The sequence below is a fragment of the Tursiops truncatus genome, chromosome 18, assembly GCF_011762595.2.
Source record: "Tursiops truncatus isolate mTurTru1 chromosome 18, mTurTru1.mat.Y, whole genome shotgun sequence".
Classification (NCBI taxonomy): Eukaryota; Metazoa; Chordata; class Mammalia; order Artiodactyla; family Delphinidae; genus Tursiops; species Tursiops truncatus.
In genome coordinates this window covers 12,696,380-12,723,534 of record NC_047051.1, presented here as the reverse complement: position 1 = coordinate 12,723,534, position 27,155 = coordinate 12,696,380, and the positions used below count along the sequence as shown (strand labels likewise).

Here is a 27,155-nt window from a genome sequence, read left to right as displayed (position 1 = left end):
CTTGTGTTAAACTATGGATACATTCTACTTTTCACAAATTCTGTTATTCTAGGCCTTAAAGATAAACATTTAGAATTGGATTCCAAATTAAACTCATAAAGTGCAAAAAGACCTGTTTTACACATGCAAGTTACACACACATACATGTACATACACACACACACACACACACACACACACAGCATACATATGTATGGACTAAGAACTACCATATCAATCATCATTATATGTGCAGGGAATAGTTTTAAGAAAACAAAATTCTGGCCAGGACTATGAGTTACGATCATTTAGATCGTAAAAAATAGAGTGATTTTTTTCCATAGCACTTCTCTGTTCTTTCAAAATATTTGAAGCATTATCTAAGCACAAATATGAAATGTCTGATGGAAAAAATATCCTTTGATTATTTAAAGTGCCTTCTGGATCACAGATTGATTTTCTTCTGATGCATCAAAGTTTGAAATAGATGAACGTGGTGATGTTAGTTTTTCTTTTATTCCAATAATATCCTTCATGGTTACATATGTTTTCCCAACTTGTGCTCTAAACAAACATTCCTTTTCACAGTTACTCTTCCAAAAACAATCCATTAGAAGCTTTTACATGATAAAGATCCAGTCTACATCTTAACTTTATAAATCATATTCTCATGAATACACATGGTAAATTTTATCAACAGATAAATTATGATGGCAAAGGAAGAAATGTCATTATTTGGGAGGAAAATTTAAAACTGAGGCTGTCTATGTCTCATATGGACATCAAGGGTCCCTGACGGGTTTTTTTTTTTTTTTTTTTTTGCAGTACGTGGGCCTCTCAGTGTTGTGGCCTCTCCCGTTCCAGAGCACAGGCTCTGGACGCGCAGGCTCAGCAGTCATGGCTCGGGCCCAGCCACTCCTCGGCATGTGGATCCTCCCAGACCGGGGCACGAATCTGCATCCCCTGCATCGGCAGGCAGACTCTCAACCACTGCGCCACCAGGGAAGCCCGAGTTTTTTTAAAATAACAGATGTTTACCCTTGTTTCTGTTCATTGCCAGAATTTTTTGCAACTAACCGGTAAACTAGGGGTCAGCTTATTTCCCCAGAGATATGATTACATTAGTCACTCAGTAAATCTTGAATTAATTTTGTTCCAAAGTTTTCTGAGGAACTCATTAGATAATCTCTGGATCTTGGGAAATTAGGCACAGGGCCTAAAGGAATCACCTTCACTGAACCAAAAGGGAAAAAAAATTCAGTAGCAGCAAATATGCTGAAGAATTAACCAAAAAGTTCCCCAAGTCTTAACAAATACGAATTCATAATACACTGAATATTTCTACTATAAAGTAAATAACCAAAACCTATATTTATAGCATCTTATGCTAGATGGGCTGTAAATGTCAAGATCTGGTGTAAACCAATGATTTACTTGGAGCAGCAGTGTTCTATGTCTAGCAGCCATTGGGGTGATTCTTCAAAAAAGAACCATTTAATAAATGCACAGACTTGACCTAATGCTGTAAGGTGTCACTGACAAATATCTATGCTGCTGGAAATTAATGCCTTTCAAGTACTGGATGAAATTGTAGTTCTCCTCTCACCAACAACCTGAATTCACCTTTTTCTCGCATCACATTTGAATCACATTGAGGAGATAAGCAGAGCCACATTGTTGAATATTCATTAGCTTCATCCCTGCTAGCCCTCTCAGTGGCACACTCTCTCTAGGTTACTTGTTCCAGAGACCACACACACAGGAAAGGCATACAAGTTACTATTGTTAGTCTCCAACCCCACAGAAATACGCCATCCCCACCCCACAACCAGAACTAGAAAATCCATCTAGCATCATACACTGAGTAGGATTAGAATCAGTTCACCCACTGCATTCCCAGATTGATTTTCTATCACATACTTTTTTTCATAAAATTTCAAAATGGCCTTCAAAGAAGGTACTAATTACTTCCTTTGTTTAACTGCCTAGAAATGAACTCCAAATATAATAATAACAAAACTTTGTTTCATAAATAAACAAGACTGGTCCTGTCCATAGTTTGTATATTTATCCGCAGCAAGTTTAGAACAAAAAGGTTCCATGGGAAATTAGAGTGATATTAAAAGCAAGTCAAAGCAAGTATCAAGTGCACTCAAATAAGTCATGCTACTAATTAGCAGTAAAGAGTCAATGGAATTCAGAAAATCCTTGTAACTTTGAGCTTTCTTTTCATCAATGTGCTATGGAAGAGAAAGGTTTCTTTTCACTGAGATATGTCCTCACTAGAATTTGTTTAATTTCTTTCTAGCAGTGGTAAATGACAATCAAAATCTAAACCCTGACTCTGAGGCCTCTCAACAGCCAGTTTTCACTGGAATATAAAAATCTAATGAAATAAAGTGTATTACAGTGAATAAAAGTGTATTCCAGCTGGCCTTAGTTGCCTTAAAAACCAGAAGAGCTGTGTGAACCCCTTCATAAATTTGCCCCTTTCAGTGAAAGGAGAGGTTACAGACTACAACAGACAATACAGGAGGGCTGGTGTGGCCAAAGGAATTCTGCTCCATGCAGGAAACACGAAGGCCCAGATGTCCAGTTGCCCATAACCCATCAGCACTCACCTCTTTCACATAGTTTCTATAAAGACTTTGCTGGAACAGTCTATATTCATCTTGAAAACAGACACACAAAAAAGAAAGGATAAAGGGAAGAAGGAGAGGGGAGGGAGGGGGAGGGGTAGAAGGATCTTTTCAAGACTGATTCTTTTCAAGATCTGAGAGTTTGATAACTCAGGGCAATTTGCCCTCAAAGAGCAAAAATATCTTTATATTTATGCTATGGAATGACATATTTAGATAATTAGAGAATGAGTAAAATGCTAGGACCATAAAGTTTTTTCCATGGAGAAATATAAAGTCTGTTTTTATAGCCCAAGTGTTGCCCTTTCTCATATCTTTTCAAGTATTTTGCTTACAGTGAATTTTCCCCGAAGTATTACTTATCTGAGCAAACCATCTGAGTTCCATTAGCAAGGCCAGCTGCAACAAAGGTCAGTTCTGATATCAGCTAGTTGCTATAAAGCAAAGGAAATAAAATTCACCATGACCCAAAGGATCATAATATACAACCATTATATATTGTTTAAACTGAGCACTGAAAAAGAAGTTTTAAGAGTAACATTTTATGTGAAATATAGTCTATTAGTCCAGTTTTTAATCTTGTCAAATGTATACATTACAGGAGATTTAACAGAGAAACAAATGCTTGACAAAACTTCCATTCCTAGTGTTTGTAGATCTATAAATTCAAATTGGTTATCAAAAGGTTCTTTTTCAACCTGTGTGGAATTTATCTGTCTGATAATTTATGAACACTTGTTACTCAGGTTTAGAGCTCTTTCTGCATCAACAGCAGATTCACACCAACCAAATGCCTCCGTGAACCCTTTTCTCTCAATACTCTATACAACCCCTCCCAGCCCGCTTTTGTAAATAAAATTCTGCTGGAACACAGCCATGCCCATTCATTTACAAATTTTCTATGGCTGCTTTTGAGCAGACTTTAAAAATTGCAACAGAGAGCCTATATGGTCCAGAAACCCTGAACTATTTACTATCTGGCATTTTAACAAAAAGTTTGCTGAACAGCGTTCTATACCCCATCTACCTATCTTTACTTTCCCAATTTTACTCTCATTTCCTACTGAAATACACATTTCTAATGCCTAATTTATTATAAACCTTAATGATCATTCCTTATACTTTCAGTATTTGCCTTGAAAAAGACTTTCAGTAAATTTTAATTCTTTCCAAGGAAATATGAATTGCTGTTACATTTCATAACATAAACCTTGCTCTTTATCCTCTGCTTGTTCTACATTTACTGGAGTCGCACTTCCCAGTCAGGCCACATACAATCGTGCAGGTTGCTCACTGCACAAAATGGCCCAGCAAAGGGGATGAGCTGAGGCTGGATGCAGCCCACACATCCCTTTTCTAGTCATAAACCTTGACACAATGCTATAACCTTCCACAGGAAAGGCCACCTTCATTCAAAATTGCATAAAGGTCTCTTCTCCTCATTAAGCTTTGCACCCACATGGTTGATTATGCAATGTGCACAAAGGTATCGTATCATCTGATCCAGCAGAACCCTATGTTCTCTTGTTCTTTTTCAGCAGATCTCTGATAGGATCCTAGGAAATGCAGGTAAAATTCCTAAGTAACATTCTGAATGTCCCAACTTTTGCACAATCTAGCCCTGGTATTACGCACAGGTATTCAGCAATTTATAGTGATGAAGTAGGAGCTAGAAGTTGAGAGAGAAGATAAAGGTAAGCTGATTAAATTTATGTTGAGGATGTGAGAAGGTTCTTAATAAGAGAGGAAAATAAGGAAAGAGGTTTACTTGCATAAATCAGTTATATCCTGGCCCAATCTCTGTGTGGAATTTATACATTTCTAGAGTTAAGTAACTATTTAGCAAAAAGAAAAACAGAGAAGAGGAAAGAAATTAATTTCTGGGGGTTGGGAGGGCAGTAGTGGTGGAAAGAAACGGTCTATGAGAAAAGGTAGGTAAAATAATGGTTAAAAGGAGGAAGCTAGGAAAAGCTCATGGAAAATTAGGGTGAGGAAAGGTCAATGATGAGAATTAAAGGGAAAAAGATGATTGGACATGAAGCGAAGGGTCTGAGTATGGAGTGTGAGAAGAGGTTTTGAGATTTGAGTCACAGGCAGAAGAAAAAGAAGAATAACCACAGCTGCAGTTCTAACCTTCCAGCTAACAAGTAATTAAAGATCGTTGATCTATTTTGTCTTAATACAATACGCAATTATCCTAAATATATAATGCGTGATAGCAGAGCTGAAAGAATTTGTATAGAGATCAGTGTCAGAATTTCAAGGAATTAAATATTTAAATATTTTATAATAGGGAAAGAAGATAAAGAATAATGTACAGGAGACTTCCCAGGTGGTCCAGTGGGTGAGACTCCACGCTCCCAACGCAGGGGGCCCAGGTTTTATCCCTGGTCAGGGAACTAGATCCCAAATGAATGCTGCAACTATGAAGCCCGCGTGCTGCAACTAAGAAGCCCGCATGCTGCAACTAAGAAGCCCGCATGCCACAACTAAAGATCCCGAATGCCACAACTAAAAATATCCTGCATGCTGCAACAAAGATCTTGCATGCCACAACTAAGACCCGACATAGCCAAAATAAATAAATAAATAAATATTTTTTAAAAAAAAGAATAATGTATAAAGTTAGATTTGCATTTTATGTTTTTCTCAAGAAGTCTCTAACTTTACACATTTGGATCCTTTATTCAGCCTCTCTTGAAATAAATATAATTCTGATTATTCAAACTATTATATTGAACTTATGAAAAGGTTTTGAAGATGATTTATGGCTTACCAGTTAGAAAGTGAATTATTTTACAAAAAAAAGTTAAAAATGAATTAGCCCGTAGCAGCTCTAAACTGAACATTACAAAGTGATTATGTGAGTCACATACTTGAGCTTGAAGTATTATCAAGTCTTGAACTAACTAACAAATTAGCTGACTATTCTAAACCCCATGTTCATAGAAGTATTAATGATAAAAAAAATAGTGACCCAAATAGTGACCCACACATTCAGAAAGTTTATGGGGAAAATACCCTTTTTTAACTTGTTCCGCAATTTTACAAGGTTTGAAGTGGGCCTCTCCTAAAGGAACCACCCTTCCATTATGGGAGGCCTACCTCCAGCTATGTCACCTCACCATCGAGATCATACCTTACTGTACGTGACCTAAATAGAATGATGGAACCACAAGACCAATTACAGCACAATATCACATCCAAAAGAAATAAAATTTGGATATTGTTTTGTTTTCCTTTTTGTCTTAACTTTCTTTTGTTACACAACAAATTACCACAAATTTAGCAGCTTAAAACAACAACTCTTAATTCACTCACAATTCCGTAGTTCTGACGTCCGGCATGGTGTGACTGGGTCCTCTACTCAGTGAATCACGAAGCAGAAATAAAGGGGTCAGCTGAGCTGAGTTTTCATCTGGAGGCTCTGAAAAAAGAAAATCCACTTCCAAGCTCATTCTATTGTTGGCAGAAGTTAGTTCCTGGAGGTTTTATGACTGAGGTCCCTGTTTTCTTGTTGGCTGTAAACCAGGGCATCTGTAACTTATAGAGGCCTCCCACTGTTCCCTGACAAGTGGCCCTTTCCATAACACGGCATTTGTTTCTTTAAGGCCAACAGGAGTATGTCTCTGCTGCCTTGAAACTCTGACTTCTGAAACCAGCCGGAGAAAACTCTCCACTCTTAAAGGGCTTCCCTGGTTAGTCCAGGCCCACCCAAGATAATCTTCCTTTTGCCATATAGTGTAATATAATCATCTCATCATATTCACAGGTGCCACCCACACCCCCAGGGAAGAGTATTATATAAGGGTGAGGGTCATTGGGAACTATCTTAGAAATCTACTTGCCAGTTTTGTTCCGATTTTATTCATACTATAGAGTTGGTGATACTGCCATGAAATGTGCACTCTCATATGGCCAGAAACTACCCTCTCAGCAACTTCTCAACATAATAATCCTCCATCAACCATGGCAGTTATCCTCCCGAAAAGCACAGTAGTTGGCAAGACAGCAGTTGGTAAAATCAGGATCTTACAAAGGAAATGATATTGGGGGAGTAATGAAAAAGTCATTAAATATGCATTAGGGTCTGTATATTCTTTACTAAGGCATTTGCTTCCTAAATAAACTATGTTAGTTGGTCAACGTTAAACTGTTTGAATAAACAATTGTCCTGACTCATCTTTGATTATTCAGGGAACAGGTCTGCAGACATCATGATTTGCTAAGATTTGTAAACTTTCACTTGTTTAATTTGCTTTTAAAATTTTACTCTTTTATAAAGCTTCTTGGATCAGCTCTTGCAAGCTTATAAATCTAATATCTTTTGCACTTGCAGTTTCCTTTATTCTTTTTCACAAGTTACCACAAAATGTTTGTGTGGCTCCCTAGCTTAACATGTTATTTTCTGGATCTGATCTATTATCCATATCACTGCACTAGCCTCAGTGCCTATATCTTCAATAAATACTTGTTGAAAGACTGACTGACTGACTGAATGAATGATTGAATATTGAGAGGGTACAGTACAAAGAGATGTCTCTACTCTTTCCTAAATCTAAGTGAAAAGGGAAAAAATAATTATCACACTCTTTTAAAAGAGTTGGACTGAACTATATATACATAAAAAGATCATGAATTTTTAATTTGGGGCATATTGATTAAAATTTTTTTGTTTATTTCAGAACAGCATCTAGCAGTGGTGGAACTTCTCAGGTATAAATGAAGAAAGGGAAGTGTGATGTGAATTTTATACGTCTACTTGGCTGGACCACAGTGCCCAGATATTTGGTCAAGGGTGTTTCTGATGAGATTAACATTTACATCAGTGGACTGTGAGTAAAGCAGATTGCCCCACATAATGTGGAAGGGTTTCATCCAATCAGATGAGGATCTGACTAGAACAAAATCTGACTTCCCCTGAGCAAGAGGGGATTCTGCCAGCTTGAGGGCCCACCCTGCAGATTTTAGACTTGCCAGCCTCCATAATCACATGGGCCAATTCCTTCAAATAAATCTCTCTCTGTCTCCATTTCTCTTTCTCTCTCTCTCTCTCTCTCTACACACACACACACACACACACACACACACACACACACTATTGGGGTTCGGTTTCTCCAGAGAACCCTGGCTATTACAGGAAGTCTCAAGGAGGCACATCCACACTCTCAAAGTGGGAGCCTGTTCTACTGGGAACCCTATCTCCCTCACAGCAGCTGAGGCTTTGATGTTGAGCCAGGGTCACCATCTGGGTTGGACTGTCCCTTGGTCAACTTGACATCATTGCTACCCTCTCCAAAGGTCTCTTATGCATCACAGAACACAAACCGGGAACTCCATTTCCAGAATCCACTTCCTTGTATGATTATAAGTTAGAGTCTACCAATGAGAGGCATTTGCGTGAGATCTAGAAGGCAGAAGAGATGGAGAGGCTGTTACCTTCTGGAGGCAGTTGCAGGCAGTTGTAGATAGACACGTGAGCTGACATGAGGATCAAAGTAACCTGAGCTTCTTTCAGAATCATGGAAATCACTGCTGTGGGCTGAGATCATCAGTGCAGCTTTCCTGCCCTTTGCTCCTGCAGTGCTTTCAACAGTTACATACGCCTCTATTTCCCTGTCTTGAAACCCTTCCTATTCAGAATGCACACAATGCCTCTGTGTTCTGACCAGACCCAGACTACACCACTGATACATTCTTTTGGATGAAAGGGAGAGGAAGCTCTTCGTTCTTTCCATTATGCTAATCTATCAGATGGGGTATAATAACTTGGAACTCTAAGACGGATCGTAATCCTCGTCCACCCAGAAATTCCCATGACTCCTATGAAAGTGGGTCTACTCTTCACCCTCCTGTCTAAATCCATAGGCCTGAGATCACTTGGGAGAAGCAGCAAGACTCTCTATAGAGCAGGAATGAGGTGTTTCCCCTGGCAAAAATATCTCCTATTACACTTCCCTTGGAAGAGCAGGTTCCAACCTGTCTTATACAATCGTGATTAAGACACTAAAACAGTTCTTCCAAGAACAAAGAAGATAAATTGATAGTTTCATCTTTAAAAATCAAATTGCTGACAATACTAGAACAACAGTTTATCCTTCTTAAATATCTGTGTGCATTGTGTCTGTTTTCTTTAATTCCATCTCACAGGTATCCTCTTACAATAGGATAAACCTTAAACTCTTAACTATGACAACCTGGTCCATGTGGCCTCTGCATAACATCTCAGACTCACTTCACTCACTCTGAATTCAGGCCTCATTAGCCTCTTTATGATATGAGTCAACCCTGTTCCTTTGGGTCTTACGGCCTTTGCACATTCCATTCTCTCTGCCTGAAAACACTCCCATGGATTCGGACTCTACCTTCATACCCTTTGTCTCAATAATTTCTACTCACTCTCCAGCTCTCCTTTTAAACATCACTTCCACAGGCAGGTTTCTTCATCCTGTTATTCACACTTATATTATTGCACTTTGCAGTGCTTATTACAACTACAATTTACTAATTTTCAAAATATCTTTCTTCCCTTCTAGACGATAGCTTCCTGGTGTTACATTTTCACCACTGCATCCCTGGTACCTGGCATGTTAAGCAAATAGACCTTAAATATGTATTGAATAAAAGAAAAAAAAGAGAGGGAGGGAACAAGGAAGGAAGAAACAAACAAACAAAGGAACGAAGGAAAGGGAGGAGGAGATGTGGTGGTTAAAATTAAATTCACCATAAATCAGTGATATTTCAGGCAGCACTATAGAAAAAGGAATCTATGGATTGACTGGAGAAAAAAAGACCTTCACAGAAAGCTAGAGAAGTGTTCTGTCTGGCAAAAGATTAATACAGTGCTAGATCACTAAAAGAAACCACGTTTTTTTAAGATGGTGATGATGACAGAAACTGGAGAGGGTTCTGTGTTTCATCTGCAGTTTGGGGAAGATAAATAAGTTTTTAAATAAGGTAGGCAGACACCGGTGGGCCAGCAGAAACCGCACTGCCTCCATTTTGGGAAACATTTGGCTGCCACTATTCCCAACGGGCCTCCGAGGACTATGTCAGTGCACAATGGCTCCAGCCTTTTCTGGTTCTTGGCAATATAGAATAGCCTGAATCAAAGGGCAGGAAACAAAACAGTCATGGATTCTTCTCCCCAGTGCACAAAAGTAGCCACTTGCCACATGAAAAGGAAAGAAGAGAATCCATTATGTCGCCTACTGAGAATATGTTTAATGAGAGTAGCTCGTTTGAATCAATTTGTTCCGCAATATCTACTCGATTCCTATTATTACTCTCCAACTTCTTCATTCTACCCTTATAACTACCCCCCAAAAGTCAACGTCTCCCAGGGATTTGTGTGTATGTGTGTGTGGTGGGTCACAAGCAGAAGGAACTTGGCACCACAATCACAATTAGATAAGTCAAGCCAGGTCAAAGAGAAAGGTCGGGTCAAGAGGAAATGGTAGATACACAGTGAAGGGTACACTTCTTTAGAACTAGATATATGGACACTTGCCAGTGCTACACAACTGCTTATTGTGTGGAAGAATGCCAAAATGTGACAGCAAGAAATTTCCACAAGTAAAAAAATAAAAGTCTTTCTATGAGGGCTTAATGCACTGAAAATAAAAACCAATGCAATTTTATGGCTTTAAATTATAGGAAAGACAGCTGAGTGAAAAAGAGAAATATAGCTTAAAAATTATGTGTACTGAAGAAAAAGCATACACACTATATAGAACAAAGGTGCTACATCCAAGACATGTAATATTCTAAAGTGCAAAGTATTTAAATCTTTCCAGTTCTCTGAGGGAATGAAAGAATCAAACATACATATATGATACACAAATACACATTGATGTTATAAGGAAAATAAGGGGAAACATCTTCATAAGGATTTTGATGAGAATTCTTGGCCATGAGACTACACTTTAGCTTTCAGAGTTTTTATTCTCATATTGATTGTTCTTTTCTACTTTTCTTACATGACTCTGTTATTCAGGGCGTCACCTGAGTCTTGATCACTTTCTTTCCTAAATCTGCACAATCTTCCAAGATATTTTCTGTGCTATGAACCATTTTCATTTATTCATAGTAATTGCCAATATCTAATCTATTTCTTTAAATGTTTCAGTTCCTTAAATTTCCTCCAAGCCACAATAAGTCATCCTTCAGAAAGACAAGGGAAAAAAAAACACTAAAAAATTTCTTTAAATATCTATTTCTTCCATGTTACCTATATGTCATTTGGAAATTTTGTCCAAAAGTCCCACTTATAGTAATTATTCTTTTTTTTTCTCAAAGCATGAAGTCTGGCTTTGTATGTAGTTCAGTTTGCTATTGCCTCTGATGCAATATTGTGCAGATTGATTATGCAGAATGATTGATTCTCTCCAAATTTTCACCCATTGTAATAAAACACTTTCAATTTCAGTCAGTGGGCTAGTGGAAATACATGGAGGAAATATAACTGCACATTTTTTCTTCTACAGATCACAGCTTTTCCCATTTGTTGGTAACAGATAATTTTGAAAAACCGACACTGAAACACACTGTTCCCAATCTCTATTGCAACTATGTACTCTTAAAAAAAAAAAAAAAAAAAAAAAAAGCCCTGGAGGAATTCTTTGAAGAATTAATGCATCACTGTATGTTAATAGCATATGCTCAATAAATATAGATAAACATGTCATGAATGGATTAATAAGTTAAGATAGATTAGAGAGAGAGTGTGTATATGCGTGTGTCTTCGTCTGTTTGGCTGCTGTAACAACATACTATAAGCTGGGTAGCTTATAAACAACAAACATTTATTTTTTATGGTTCTGGAGACTGAAAAGCCAAAATCATGGTGCCAGCATACCTGGCATTTGGTGAGAGCTTACTTCCTAGATGGCCATCTTTTCACTGTAAACTTGCATGGTGGAAAAGGGGCAGGGAAGCTTTATCAGGCCTCTTATTAAGAGCACTAATTCCATTCTTGAGGGCTCTGCTCTCATGACTGAATCACCTCCCAAAAGCCCCTACCTCCCAATACCATCACCTTGGGGGGTTAGGATTTCAACGCATGAATTTGGGGGAGACACAGACATTCAATCTAAGGTAGACAGATTAGATAGATAGACAAACAGATAATAGAGGATAGGAAGACAGATGATAGATAGATAAATAGATAGAGAGACAGATAGGTAGGATTTGTTGAAAATGAACATGCATGGAACAAACTTATGGAAATAATGATTCAGTAGGTGAACCTGAGAATCCACTGATTCTGATGACCCTTCTGGTCAAAGATAGATATAGGGAGGGAATCTCTATCTCTGACCCAGCCTCTGAACACAACATCTGACTCTAAGGGCAGAAGAACCATAAGCAGTAAGAAAAAGCTGCCTCCCTCAGAATATGCTGGGGCCTAAGAAAACCTGCTCTATGAGCCCTCCAACAGATCTTAACACAAAAGGAGAGAGAGTCCTTCAGTCCCATTCTCCCATTCCAGCATAAATCATCACACCCTGAGGGCTTTGGGCCATGGTCTATGGAAAAAACTCGACTCTGGAGCACCTTCTTCCTGGAGTGAGACAAATCAGCAGCAAGCCAGTAGGTTTGGGCAGCACCCCCAGCAGCTACCACAGCATGCCAAGAGCAGACTGAAGTACCCAGTGGAGTGGCACGAGGTTGTAAAATATTGCCCAGCACCTGGAAACACTCCCTGGGGAGTCACAGGGACACTTAAGAGAACTGTCCTGGGGTTGAGAGTCTCCTTTGAGCAGATGGAGGATAGAACCAGACTGATAAATGATATATGTGCTCAAGAAAAGAATCTGCGAAATGTTTCTATGGAGAAAATCCTTGCTTTTATTCCTATCCCATATATAAGAAAATAACCGTTTTTAGAAGTAGTATATCTGGGTCAGATAGAGTATCCATCTCTGCATTAGGATCATGCAAAAACACCTCCTCTCCTTTTTGTCAACAACACTGTTTATCCAGATAATAAGAGAGACAAATTACAGGACTTTCCTTTCAGGTGATAAATAAATTAAGTAGCATACCAGACAAGATTTTCTTAGTTAAAAGCAAAATGAACACATGAATCATTGGTCTGAATAACTCAAGAAGAAAATTATCTTATATTTACCTCCTTTTCAATTTGAGCTGTACAATTTGACATAAGTTGCCCACAAGCCAACTATTTTGGTTATGTTTGTTTTTAATAAAGCGCTAACACTCATTTTTCATTTCTCTAATGTTTCAGAATATAGTTTAAACCACTTAAAATTGAAAGAGGATGTTTAAAGCATTGATGTATGAGGGATATTTCTAGTTCTCTTCCTCCCACTACCCTTCCCAGGCCCACCTCTTTAACTCCCATTTCAATACAACCTTACTTCACTCCAGCTAATCCCTATCCCTGTCCTCACTTTCAAAGTTACACTTCTCAAAAGCATTGTGCACATTATTTCCTTCATTTCCTCACCCCTCATTCACTCCTCGACCCACTCTAGTCTGGCTTCTACTCTCACCAAAACCACCCTCCCTAAGATCATCAATTATCTCCATCTCCAATGGGCATGATTTCTCTGAAGAATTTTAGAATGCTGACCACTTCTCTCTCTCCTTACTTCTATGACTCTACCTTTTTACCTCTCCAGCCACTCCTTTTCTAGCTCAGCTCCAGACTTCTCCTCATCTACCAGCCTTTAAATGTTGGCTTTCCTCAAGTCTCCAGTCATGGGTCCCCTTCTCCTCCCACCCTACACCCGTGATTGCACTCCCAGTGCCTCAGGAGCTAGGCAGGTAACCTAATCCAGTGAAACAGACCAGGAAAAGCCCTCCAATGAAGGAAATATCTACCATCTCGAAGGGAAACCCAGCCCCAGTTCATTACTGACTTGCAGGAATGTGACAGAAATGTTGCTTCCTAGCTTCAATGACTATATAAACATCAACTCTCAATTACTTATCTCTAGTGTAGACTTCCTTTCAAAACTCCAGATATATACATTCAAACACCTACCCAATATTTTCACTTGGATGTCTCAAAAGAGTTTCATACCCAACACACCCAAAACAGAATTCATGATCTTCCAACCTGGTCCTCCTGGAGAGCAGACTCATTTTATTGTCTACAATAAATGGCATCACTACGGTTACTAAATCTAGCTGTTGAGTACAGTGGAGCATCATTTACCCAGTTGTTAACAACATATTCTCAGAGCACTCAAAGTACATGTTTTCAGAATATATGTGTATATGATCTATGTACATGAATATGTGTATAAATATAAATTTGAGATGTGTGTATAACATACATTATATATAATTTATATATGTCACTTATGTATATGTGAAATATATATGTGTTTGTATCAGTAGTATAGCACTAGTGCTTCCAGAATATAGTAAAGAATTATGTTAGAAAATATTGGTAAGACTTGGAATTGACTCAGAATAGAGTAACTTACATGACAGGCACAGTAAGGAAGGTTCCCACTCAATATAAGGCAGAATGTTTTATCTACAAGGCTGGTCTGATAAGTGCAGTGATGCCCAGGTTCCCCTTGAGGAAGGAAAGATTTATTCCGCTAGTTGCAGGAGAAGATAACCTTCAGTTTTTAACCCTTTTTGAGGATTGCCTCAGCTGACCCAAGATCCAATGATTAGTCAATAAGAGGGCATAAATGTCTAGCACTCTACTTCAAACTCATGACAACTCTGACGGGCTACTGCAGACCTGAGCTTGCCGTGGGTTCATTTGAAGCTTTCATTGGGACTGCATGACTGCTTGACTTCTCCTTCTGCCCAATCCTGCCTCTTTCCCTCCCTTCCCCAGGTGATGATCTGATAAATGACCTGCACCCTAATTCCTCCTCTGAGTTTGTTTCAAAAGTAAACTGACTTGGGACACTTGCCAAATATAGAATGGCTTGCATCTTAAAGAATATGGGACCATTGCCAGAAATGTCCAAAGATGGGACAATTATTTTGAAATGTTACAGAAAAGATGCATCTATTGGATGTCGTCTATATACGATTTTAAGTTTTGCACATTAGAAGTCATACTTAATATACTTTATATGTAGAGTACTTTATAGCTTTTACATATTATCTCATTCAAGCACAAAAAACAGATGAAGCAGAGAGAGTATCAGCCCCATTTACAGAAGAAACTGAGGTTCAGAAATATTATTTGGCCCAAGGTCACATATTCATTAAATTAACAGTCTAGTGCTTGAATTAAGTTTTTTCTCATTTCTCAACTTACAACTGAGGCTTCTTTCACTGTGTCAATTATGAGAAAGGACTATGGGTTTTCACAAAAGTATTGTCTAACCAAAAATTATATTAACTTTTTAATTTGCTCTGCCATTGCCAGTATTTTAATGGGTATTTTTAAAAAAATCATTGAAAACACAGCTGTGTTTCCATTTGCCAGGTATAAGTAACTCCATCCAAGAATTTTGATGGGAACTTTGAGACTTATAAGAGTCCTTTATTATTTCATTTGGTTCCACATGACAGCCTGCCTTTCTGCTCAGTTGTATAGGCATGTCCTATGACATACCTGGCAGCACACATTTCACAGACTCCAGACTGCCAGGACCAAAGCCAGAGGTCTTGGAGTAAAATTCTGGATATTCATAAGAACATTACAATAGCAGATGAGGGAAGCTTTGTACAAACTATTTCTGAAATTAAAAGTTAGCAATATAGACTCTATCCTAGCATCCACCATGCTGGACAGCAAAGACTAGTCCTTTGGGTTGTTGGAACTTGAGACCTTGTGGTAGACAGACACTTGAACAAAGCCCTGCAAAGGCCACAATCATCTTGAGAGTTACATTAGAGTCTTAGAATGGTTAAAGCACTTGCCTACACTCTGAAGAGAGGCAATAACATCTTTCCCCAGCTCCAGATTATGTCCTTTGAAACAACAGTATAATCCAAATTAATCTGACAAGAGCATAACTGAGACAGAAGTTTACGTGGAATCTGACCAGACTCCATTTAGCCTTTTAATCAATGAAGACTAGGCCTTTCAATAACATGTTTTTTGTCAGACAGAATTTCCATCCCAGAAGGAGAAATGACAGTTTCAAGCTAGATTATATGGAACTCCCTTGGAGGATGCCACAAGAACAAAAGCAGGTACCCATGTTAAAAGGGTGGCAAAGATATACCCACTCCTACTTCAATTTCATATTGATCTTTCTTATAAACTTTCACTAAAACATGTTACACACATTTAGAGGGGGAAAGTTTGAAACTACTCCAATAAGTGACACAAAGCTGGGGTTTCAAGGCTGGTGTGCCTACCAGATGCCTCCTTTCCAGGAGGTGTTAAGGTCTGGCTTTGAGACTGGGTCCTGTCACTCCCCAGCTGTGTGAGACAGGGCAACTTACCTGAGCCTCAGCTTTTCATCTAGAACTTGTGGCTAATAATACCACCCTCATGGGGTAGTTATAAAGACCTCATGAACTATTATGTGCCAACATCCATCACCACAACTTCCTCAGATGTGGTAGCATCTTCTGACTCTGCAGCTCCGCAGTTGCTGGTGCAGCGGCTCCATCTGCCCTCTTCAATCCCCAGAGCCACCCGGGCTACCATCAGAACTTCCAGCTTCTCAGACATCCGTCAGCAGTGACAGAGGCTTTAGTCATTTTCATCACCACCATCATTGTTATTAATCACGCTATCTGCTATTTATGTATACAATGATGTACACAGTTGTCTTCCTGAAAATGAGGAGTATGAAATCTGGGAGGCAATAGAACACTTCATATGTGGGTTCTGGAGTCAGACTGCCTTGACTTGAATCCTAACTCCACAACCTATTAGCTGCGTGATCACAGGCAAGATATTTAATATTTCTAAACCTCACTTTTCTTTTCTATAAAATGGGCACAAAAATGGTACCCACTCCCTAGTGTCATTATAAAAATTAAATTAGACAATCCATGTAAACTTCATGGAACACAATAAGTACTCAATATATGCTAGCTAGCTATTATCACTGTAGCACCTTACTAGAGTAACCCTGTTTTTAAATGTCATGTTTCAGGCAGCAGAGTCTTATGAATTAATATAAAACGAGTAAGAAATATTAAGTGAAAATTCAAGAATGTGCACATTACATATAATTTTTGTGTTTAAAAAGAGAGAAATATCTCTAGATACTTATCTGCAGAAAAACAGACCTCAGGGATTTCCTCTGAGAAGGGAAACCTGGGAACTAAAGAAAAGGAGTAGAAAAGAGACATGTTTTACTGTAGACTATTTTTACTCTGTGAGTTGTTTAATATGTGTGGGAACTACCTAGTCCAATAAATATAACATTAAAAAGGAATCTTTTCTTCTAGTTTCACTACAGATAGTATTTGGAAAGTGTCATCAAGATACTGTTGCTTTCCAGGGACCTATTATAATAATCACAAAGGTATTGATTGGAAGAACTTTGATTGCAATGGTATCTCACAAAATTGTTCCATTTTACAGATTTTCATTGATTAAATCAGTTACTTCTTTGACAGGGAAGCATATGAATTTCAATTCAGATATCAGAAAGTTAATACATAAAAATTATGCTATATTTTATTTAAGGAGCATTAACCAAAATTTTCAATTAATGAGAATATAATTCTGCACCTGATATTCAGTAACTCACCACATATTCCCGCCCGCTCTCTACCACTCTACCCCATTATTTCCAAACTGATTCCAGAAAACTGAGTTAATGTGTAAGGAAGACATTTTAAAAACTGTACTGGACTTCCCTGGTGGTACAGTAGTTAAGAATCCACTTGCCAATGCAGGGGACATGGGTTCGATCCCTGGTCCGGGAAGATCCCACATGCTGTGGAGCAACTAAGCCCCTGCACCACATCTACTGAGCCTGCACTCTAGAGCCTGCGAGCCACAACTACTGAGCCCACATGCCACAACTACTGAAGCCTGCGTGCCTAGAGCCCGTGCTCCACAATGAGAGAAGCCACCACAATGAGAAGTCTGCACATGAGAATGAGAAGCCCCTGCTCGCCACAACTAGAGAAAGCCTGCACACAGCAGCAAAGACCCAACACAGCCAAAAATAAAAATAAATTAATTTAAAAAAAGTAACCGTCCTTGCTATGTTTTCTATTTCTTCTATGAAATCTCATTCAACCCTCATAGATGGCCTTCTCTCCTACAAGAATGTTGTCTATAATTTATTGGTTGATTTCAATATGTCAGACACTGTTTTGAACACATTCTATGCATTTTCACCTACACTGCTCTCAAGAACAAAAGACTATTTTTAAAATTCAGTAACAGAGTATAAAAACAGCAAAACCACACACCAAATAAATGACTAAATGTAAGATAAGACTATGAGGTTGCAAACCTGTGCTTTTCATCTTTCAAAAAAAAAATACTACTCACAGTTATTGCCTGTACCTCTCATTGAACACTTAACATGTGCTACTTTGAATGATTTCTTTTCTGTTTTGTTTTTGTTTAACTTTTGCCCATGTTCAGTCATCCTAACTCAATTTTATAGTCCTTACAGGAAAGAACCTTGTCTTTTGACCCCTTTGTATTCCTAGCAGTTAGTATTGGACCAAAAGAATAACATGGGGATGACAGGGTTATGGTGATGATGGTGGTGATGGTTAGAATGACATAATGACAAAGCCCACTGGGTGAGATTTGGGGTAGGCACTCTAGGCTGAAGTGTACTTATTCATTCAACATGTATTGTCTCAATATCCACTTTAGGCCAAGCTAGTGCAGTCTCTGGACATAAGGATAACAAGGTACTATAAATCTATGATGAAAAAAAAAACACTTTATGGAGTGCTTTTGGGGTACAGAGGGTGACTAGTATATCCAGAGAAGAGAAAAAGACTCTGTATTCCAGGTATACATTTATAGTCAAAGTCTACATTGCTACAATCTAAGCCAAGTTAAGGGCTTTGTATGCATTATTTCAATTAATCCTAGCTAAAACTTTGTCTGTTTGGTATTATTACCTCCTCTACGCAAATGAAAAAAAGTGAAGCTCACTTTTCCTAGGATTTTAAGTGTTAGAGTTAGGATTTGAGATTCTAGCCCCAGAATCTAAGCTATTAACTGATGTTTGACCTGTCTTTTTCTAAGACCTATACTATAAAATGAAAAACATTCCATTTGAAGTCATCTGAAAGTTCCACAAATTGTACAAAAACCAACCAACCAACCTGTATGTTAACACTGAGCAAAACCCATCTAGTACAGCAGCAATAACTCTAGCTGAAAAGAATTTGGGGGATTCTTACAACTCTACTGTGTACATGGCAACCTGTGCTATAGAGTAGAAGAGGAATATTGTCTGAAACTCTACTCTGGAGTGGGCTTGCCTACTAAGAAGTCAAAGGAGATTACCTACTTAATCTATGATTTTGAGTTTTCCTGACGAGGCAATTAGAGTGATAGTTTAAAGGGCCAAGATATAACATGGTAAAGAAGTTATGGGAATAATCAAAATGCAGTTTCTAAGCATACCAGAATACAGATGCCTAGGAAAGAAGCAAGTCAAACATTAGTAACCAAAATTATTCTAAATTCGTTTAATGCAAACAATTTGTCAAATAAAGTGAAAATAGTCTATCTATGCATAGCTTACAACCTCTTGAGGAAACCAGGCAGAAAAAGCCTGGAAGACTTTCCCAGAAATAAATCAAAGCTTTAGCAATGATATTCACTACTGAAATATGGGACAGAAGTACAAGGCCAAAGAAGAGGCAAAACTATCAAATGGTTTCTGTCAGGAGCCAGAGTTATTGTAAATAGATTTGAAATGGGGAATTAAGAGACTATTACAGAAACATATGGCTTAAAATACCACAGTCTATTCGAGGGACCTAAATATTTAAATAAAGCGTTAAATGCTCTGGGCAGCATGAAATATTTCTGTAGGTGGAGTAAAAGAATGAGGTATGATCATACTACTAATTCCTTCCAGTCCCATAAGCCACCTCACCTCTGTTGCAAACCACAGGGCAGAGGTTGCAGTAATTACAACTGCTTGTCAGTGAGCAACCTACCCCTAGAGTCACTGAAAACCATGACATGATTAGAAATACAATTAAAAAGCAGTACTGATATATGAGAGAAAACATGGTGAACAAAAGACTAGCCCAGATCATTAGAACAGTGAAACTACTCTGTATGATACTATCATGGTATATACATGTCATTATACATTCGTCAAAGCCCATACAATGTACAACACTAAGAGGGACCCCTAATCTAAACTATGGACTTTGCGTGATAATGATGTGTCAGTGTAGGTTCACCGATTATAACAAGTGAACCAGTCTAACAGAGGATGTCCCTAGTGCAGAAGGCTGTGCATGTAGGGGCAGGGGTTATATATGGGAACTTTCTATCCTTGCCACTCAACTTTTCTGCAGCGAACCTGAAACTGCTCCAAAAATTAGTCTTAAAAAAAAAAAAAAGAAGACGAAGACTAGCTCACTGGTCACTGATGGACCCACAGAGTCCATAGACAACACCTTAAAGAAATAGAGGATGAACAAACCAAACTCTGCAGCTCCACCCTACTGCATTCTAGTTGTTTGCTCCATTATGCAAAATAGTGGAACACCTCCACCTGCCTACTCCTACTCTTCATGCTGTTTGCTCTGACTTGTCTACTTATGAAAACATATTATGAGTGTGTCCATTTCAAAAGAAAATATTTATTGAATAACAAGTTAGTAAAATCCATTATTGAAAAAATTTAATTGCAAATTTAAAGCTTATTAGTATTTACCCTACCAAAATGAGTCTATAATTATTTCCCCAAATTAGTCTATAATTTAGTATAATTACTAAAAATTAGTAGTGAAAATTAGCATGGCAAGCAGTAATTTTAGCATTCATAGAAAAAGCTCAAAGCTGTGTGATGGGTACATACATGAAGGATCATAATATTATTATCTACTTTTGTAGCTGTTTGAAAGTCTCCTTAATATAAAGGTTTTTTTAAAGGCTCAGCTAAGGAAGTTAAAGTATATACCTGCTTAACGTACCAATAACTCTACATAAGGTCATTTGATTGCTATCAGATTGTTTTATTATAGTCATAGAAAAATATTTTATATTTTTTAGCACCAGCATTTGAAAATTTAGACTAGTATTTAAGAATATGAATTCAGAAACTAGATGGTCTCAAGTTGCATTCCACCTACTCTGCTGCTTAGCTGTTGTAACCTTGGAAAAGTAATTTATGCTGCTTAAACTCCAATCTCCCCAACCAGAAATGGGGATAATATTACCATGGGTGATTGTAGAATTAAATGACATAAAAAGTACAATGTCAGCACAGCACTGGGCTAATGATAGGTGCTCAGTAAATACTAGCATTATTAACATTCCAAAGTTCTCTATTGATATTATTGATCTAAAACTAAAGGAAGCAGTAAAGGTAATTAAGAATTCTATTTTGTAGGTGGGGAAAGAGATTTCAGAGATTCACAATTCAAAGATTAAAAGACTCTTCCTATTCTAGTGTATTTCTAGGTTAAATATTTAGAAATTAAAGAATTTACAAAAATAGAAGAAATTACATAATCCTATCTTGGCCTTTAACCCTAATTAAATAACTTAAAGAAAGTTTTGCCATTGAATTAACCAATCAGTTTTCAAGACTGCCCTGGCTTTTACTTCCCACCAGGCCTTCTAGCATCAACTCTGCACAGGAGTACGGTCTCATGCTTAGCCAGGGATATGTTGATCTGGGGGGGCCTTCTCCAGTCTCTCCTGAGTGGATATATGGAGAATTTATCAAAGCCCTCTGTGGCTGTCTCATTTCCCAGATCTCCCTGTTAAATTTCAGGCTAGTCCGCTAGTCCACTGCTTGCCCCAGCCAGGACTACAACCTTAGTGTACCTGAGCCATTGGTCCTCCCATTCATTTGCCAACGAAATTTGTGCTTTACTGACAACACTACTGGATATGAGGTTTTCCATACTCTGCTCCAAACCAAGTGAGCCCTCTCTGGCAAGGAAGCTTCTTGTTTTCTTGCTCTGCAGAGCCCTGTTTAGTTCTGCTCAGATCTACCTTGGGGGTGGCTGTGGATGAGAGAAGTCCCAAGCAAGAATGCCATAGGCTCCCACCATTCATATCTGACATTCAGTATTTTTTCATGAATAAATTGCTTCTCAATTTGTTGTATGCCTTTGGTCGTTTTCAAGAGCCCCGAAATAGTGGTTTTTGATAATTTTGTCCAGTTTTATGGCTGTATAACACTTTATCAGAAAACATAATCAGAACCTATTATACCACGTTTTATCACAAAAAGTAAATAGTGGGCTGTGTTCTAAATTTTCTAACTTGTAGCCATCATTATTAGCATTTTTTTATTGGAGTATAATTGCTTTACAATGTTGTGTCAGTTTCTGCTGTACAGCATTTTGTTTTGAGGATCACAATAAATACATGCAAAGTAAAATGTTCATCTAATCTCAATAAAATATTGGCACTTTTCTACACAATATTTATATGTTTTCTATAGAAAGTTTATATGGGGGCCCTTGTCTATATAACATTTCTATATAATATTTCTATATAGTGCTTATATTTTTATGCTATGTGTTCCCATATAATCTTTTTTTTAGAATTATTTTGTATATTTTTTCATTTTTTTAAATTGTATTACTTATTTTTTTTTTTTTTTGCTGTGTTGGGTCTTCATTGCTGTGTGCGAACTTTCTCTAGTTGCGGCAAGTGGGGGCTATTCTTCGGTGTGGTGCGTGGGGTTTCTCATTGCAGTAGCTTCTCTTGTTGTGGAGCACGGGCTCTAGGCGCACGGGCTTCAGTAGCTGTGGCACACGGGCTCAGTAGTTGTGGCTCGTGGGCTCTAGAGGGCAGGCTCAGTAGTTGTGGTGCACGGGCTTAGTTGCTCCGCAGCATGTGGGATCTTCCCGGATCAGGGCTCGATCCCATGTCCCCTGCATTGGCAGGCGGATTCCTAATCACTGCGGCACCAGGGTAGTCCCCCATAGAATCTTTTTACGACTCTATATAATGTTAAATGTTCATCTGATCTCAATAAAATATTAGCCCTTTCTTATATAATGTTTATATTCCCTAATTGTTAAATTATTCAAGCTCCTCAAGAAGCAAGGATTATGAAAGCTGGCAATGAACAATAATCCATTTTTCTGAAACTCTCATCTAAAAACAAGTCCTTTCTAAAGGAAGATTAGAATTTTCTTTTTTAAGCAAGATTTTAGAAATGTACTTTTAGTGAGAGTAAATGATGGTCGGATAAGATAAAAAGTCTCCATTAACATAATTATATAATTATATTATAATAACCAGGTTAAGACTCCAAAAATAGGTATATTTGACTACAGGACCCATAATTATCAAAGATATTTGTGGTTCTCTGGAGACACTCTCTCCTAGACAATAGTGTTAAAAAGGAACTCACTGGGATTAAGTGCAAACCCACGTCTATCCATTCAGGGTACATTGAACTGTAGCTCGACCAGTACTTTTATTTTCTGTGCCATTATCCTTCCTGACCATAGTCAAACTAATAACAAGATGAGCCCATAGAATAATCAAGGCAGGCTTAATTAATGGGTCACCTGTACTCAACCCCATTCCTTTTGAACATCTAACATAGCTATAACCTACAGCTTTTTTTTTTTCTTATAGGATATAACTTTGTTAGAACTTGAGCACAATTAACTGAAAGGCAACTGGAAGATTAATAAGTGTGATATTATACTATGAACTCCTGCCATGTAATTTTTCTCATCTTTGAATAAAGTAAAATAATTTGCATGAATGTGCTTTCATAATAATCTGCCAACAAATTGGATGGTCTTAATAAAGAGAGTAACAGCCTGAAAGAAAAAGCAAAAGACAGTATACAATTCCTTACTGCCGTGGAAGGAAGTGAAGAAAGATATCAAAATTTCAACATCTTCCAGGAATGAAGAGAAAACATAATGGTTTTTAAGCCTTAAATTGTACCCTGCATTCCCAATATAGTAAAATTGGTATTTAAAACATTTTTTTTTCGCATAAACATACTGCAAGTTTCAAAATGAGACAACAGATGAAGAGCAATGGAGAGAAAAAGTTCTTTCATGAAGAAAGAAAAATCTAGCACATTGCAATGAGGCCCTCTGCTGCCATTTTTTAATACTACACCAAAAACCTAATTTCCAGTGGTGTCTCATTGTCTTTGTGGGAGCCAATACTTCAAAAAAGCTTAAAGGAAAAAAAATGGCTTAAATCCTTCAAAAAAATTTAGTCATTTCCAAGATTTTTAAAAACGGAATTTATTGATTCTAGGTGATACTATTCTGAACATAATGTCTGAGCCACATAAACCTCAGTTAAATCCTTTAGTGACAGCATTATTTAAGAACCGATTTTCATTATTTATTTTGTATTCTATTTAAGTATTTCCAAAAGAAAATTATACTCATGCCAAATAGCTTCTATGAAGACGACAGTCCAACCAGAGCCATGGCCAAAAAAAAAATTTTTTAATTTTATAAATAAATCCTTGTATTGCAAAAGGCTATTCCTATTAAAATATCTCCATTTCTTGGGGAAAGGTACCAAGAAGTCCAAAAATTAACTCAAAAACTCATATGAGACTAAAACCAGTGCCATTTGATCATCTTTTTTTTTTTTTTTCCCCGGTACGCGGGCCTCTCAGTGTTGCGGCCTCTCCCGTTGCGGAGCACAGGCTCCGGACCCGCAGGCTCAGCGGCCATGGCTCACGGGCCCAGCCGCTCCGCGGCATGTGGGATCTTCCCGGACCGGGGCACGAACCCATGTCCCCTGTATCGGCAGGCGGACTCTCAACCACTGCGCCACCAGGGAAGTCCTGATCATCATTTTTGAATTGCCTGGACCAGAGGTAGACCTACCAGGAAAAGAATAAAGCCTCACGTGTAGGGCTGCCATAAGTGCTAGGAGTGGCCAGAGTTGTGAAGCATCCCGGGTGGGGAGGAGAAGCCAGGTGGCTAGGTGGCAATAAGGAAGCATGTCTATGTAAGCATATCTGGTACACTGTCTCAGCTTAGAAAAAAAGTTGAACCTCTAACACATGTAAATTATCATGATTTCTTTTCCTATACTAAATATGTCAGGCTTATTTTTATATTTATACTTTTATCTTCTTTTTCTTAAAGAGGGCCAAAAAAATTGTGTAAGCTCAGGACCCACAAAACCTGAATCTATCCCTGGGGAATACAATTTAATCAATACAGTCCACCCAGAAAATATTATTTCACTTTTAATGGGATCATCTTGGATTCATAGGGGAAAAAAATGGTTTCAATGGCAATTTTTAAACTAAGACTAAAGAGGAGCCTAAGAAGGCATTGGTGCAATACTTCATACAATTTTTTTAAGGGAAAGAAAGAAAATTAATATCTGCCCAACAGTGAAGCCACCTAGCATTCAAGAATCTCTAGCTCTTTATATCTATGTAGTAGTTAAGAGTACTGGCTGTGGAGTCAGGCAATTCTGGATTTCAGTCCTGAATCTGTCACTCTATAGCTATGTCATCTTCGACAAGTCAATTGTGTCTTGCAGTGAAAGGCATTGAATAATTATTTGTTGAAGAAATAAAAACATACATCAGCTCCACACACTGCCCAGAAAACTTTCAAGTTAGCAAATATAGCAATTTTTTAGAACTATTTTTTGCACATCTCTTAGATGAATGGTATTGGGCAAAAGAGTAAGAAGGGATACTGGAGTTTAAGCAAAGTGTTGTTTGGGTTTTTTACTACGATTTATATCTGTATTTGATGAGATTGGAAAAGTCTGCCTGGTGCAGAAAGCATTTAAGGATGGAGCCTGAAAGATTATTAGGATTAGACCTGGGTGATGGAGAAGGTGGAGAGGGCTGGAAGCATTTCAGGCTGAGGCAACAATACACTAAGTTAAGACCCAGAGACCAGAAAATGGAGAAATCTAAGGATTCTGGGAAAAGTCAGCAGCCCTGTTGGCTTGAGGTTTAGAGAACTCATGGGAGACTGGAAACAATTCAGGGTCATATCGCCACTTTAGTTAAGGTGCTTGCGAAAAATTCCTTATCACTAAATGTCCACACAACCACCACTATAAATTACATTTGGTTTTAATTGATACAAAGAAATATGAGACTTAGGACAAATTTTTACTAAACTACAATTAAGTTAATCTAGTTCCAGTGTTGAAAAGGGATTTTATTTTTTAATTCAATCTTTCATCCAAGAGTGGGCTATGTGTAACTTTTTAAATACTTCTCTCATATAGAAATCATTTGCATTTCAAGGTTTATGTTAAAGCCATTTACTGGAGGATTGAAAGGGAAGGAAGCATAATGTACATTAGGTTAACAACATAAATTTTCTAGGAAGTCATTAGGAGGAAAACTGTTCTCAAGGCAAATGGTAACAAAGATGGATGGACAGATGAAGTTGCCATTCTTATTGGTATAAGACAAAAGTAATGGCCTTGGGTCAGAACGTGAGATTCCAAGTTGGCCTCTGCCACTTGTCAGTAGTTTTAACGTGGGCAATTTAACTTCTCTATGCTTTGGTTTCCACTTCTGTAAAATGAGAAGCACGATCACAATAATAAAACTTGACAGTGGTATATTGTATTACTATCTGCCTGAGAGAGGAATATACATTTTCACCCCACCATCTTTGGACCTGACATGTGACATGTTTTGTCCATTGAAATGTGACATTTGTCCCATCTCTTTGCTATTAGAATGGTATGCGTGTAAGGATGCTCTTTCAGCCCGGATTCTAAAGTGAAGAGGACATGGGAAGCAGAGATGCAGCTCATCTACAGCCTACATTAAATGTAAATGACAAATAAGCTTTGTTGTTTGAAGCCACAGAGATTTGGGGGTCACTGCAAGGCCAAGTGATACACTATGCTACCCACTTCACACACTTGTTATAAAAGCTGAATAAACTATTTCAAAGCACCTTATAACATTCTATGCCCACTCATACCTCAAACTATCTGCTTCTCTCCCCCCATGTTGTTGCAGATCAGAAACTTGTGATGTGATAGCGTAAGGAAGAATGGGAATACCAACTGTCAAAGCTGCACCTCGCTCTCCTGCCATTGACTCCCCACATTCAGTGCTACTGCCCTGTTGGCAGTATACTCAGTTCCTGTCCCATCACCTTACCATACCTCATAAAACAAAATAATCTTGGGTTTTTTGTTATTTTTTATGTGAATTCCCTTGAAAATAAAAAGGGGAAAATATCTTTCAAATGATACAGCTTTTCATGCTAGTTCTTGACCCAATTTTTCTGAGAAAATGCTCAGAACCACTTAAAGTCTGGTTTCCCTTTGTACTTTAGTTAAATCTTACTTGAATCCTTTGTTTAGCCAGTTTTACCAGAACTTCTATGTGGAACCTTATTCCCTGTTTAACTTAAAGGATTCCATGAAAACTAAATTTTTTTTTAAAGGACAGCTTTAAAAAAAAAAAAAGACATTTCATTTTAACCAGCAGTTAAAAAAACCTA

The 27,155-nt window shown here is 37.9% G+C and overlaps 1 protein-coding gene across 1 annotated transcript in view; it reads right to left on the bottom strand.

Annotated features, from left to right (window-relative positions):
• LOC109550234 (uncharacterized) overlaps positions 1–27,155 on the bottom strand; it is a 529,004-nt gene that overhangs the window by 451,708 nt on the left and 50,141 nt on the right. Inside the window, exon 4 of the mRNA XM_073795485.1 lies at positions 5,940–6,045. The gene's annotated coding sequence lies outside the window, so the exon portion shown is untranslated. The remainder of the gene's footprint in view (positions 1–5,939; positions 6,046–27,155) is intronic.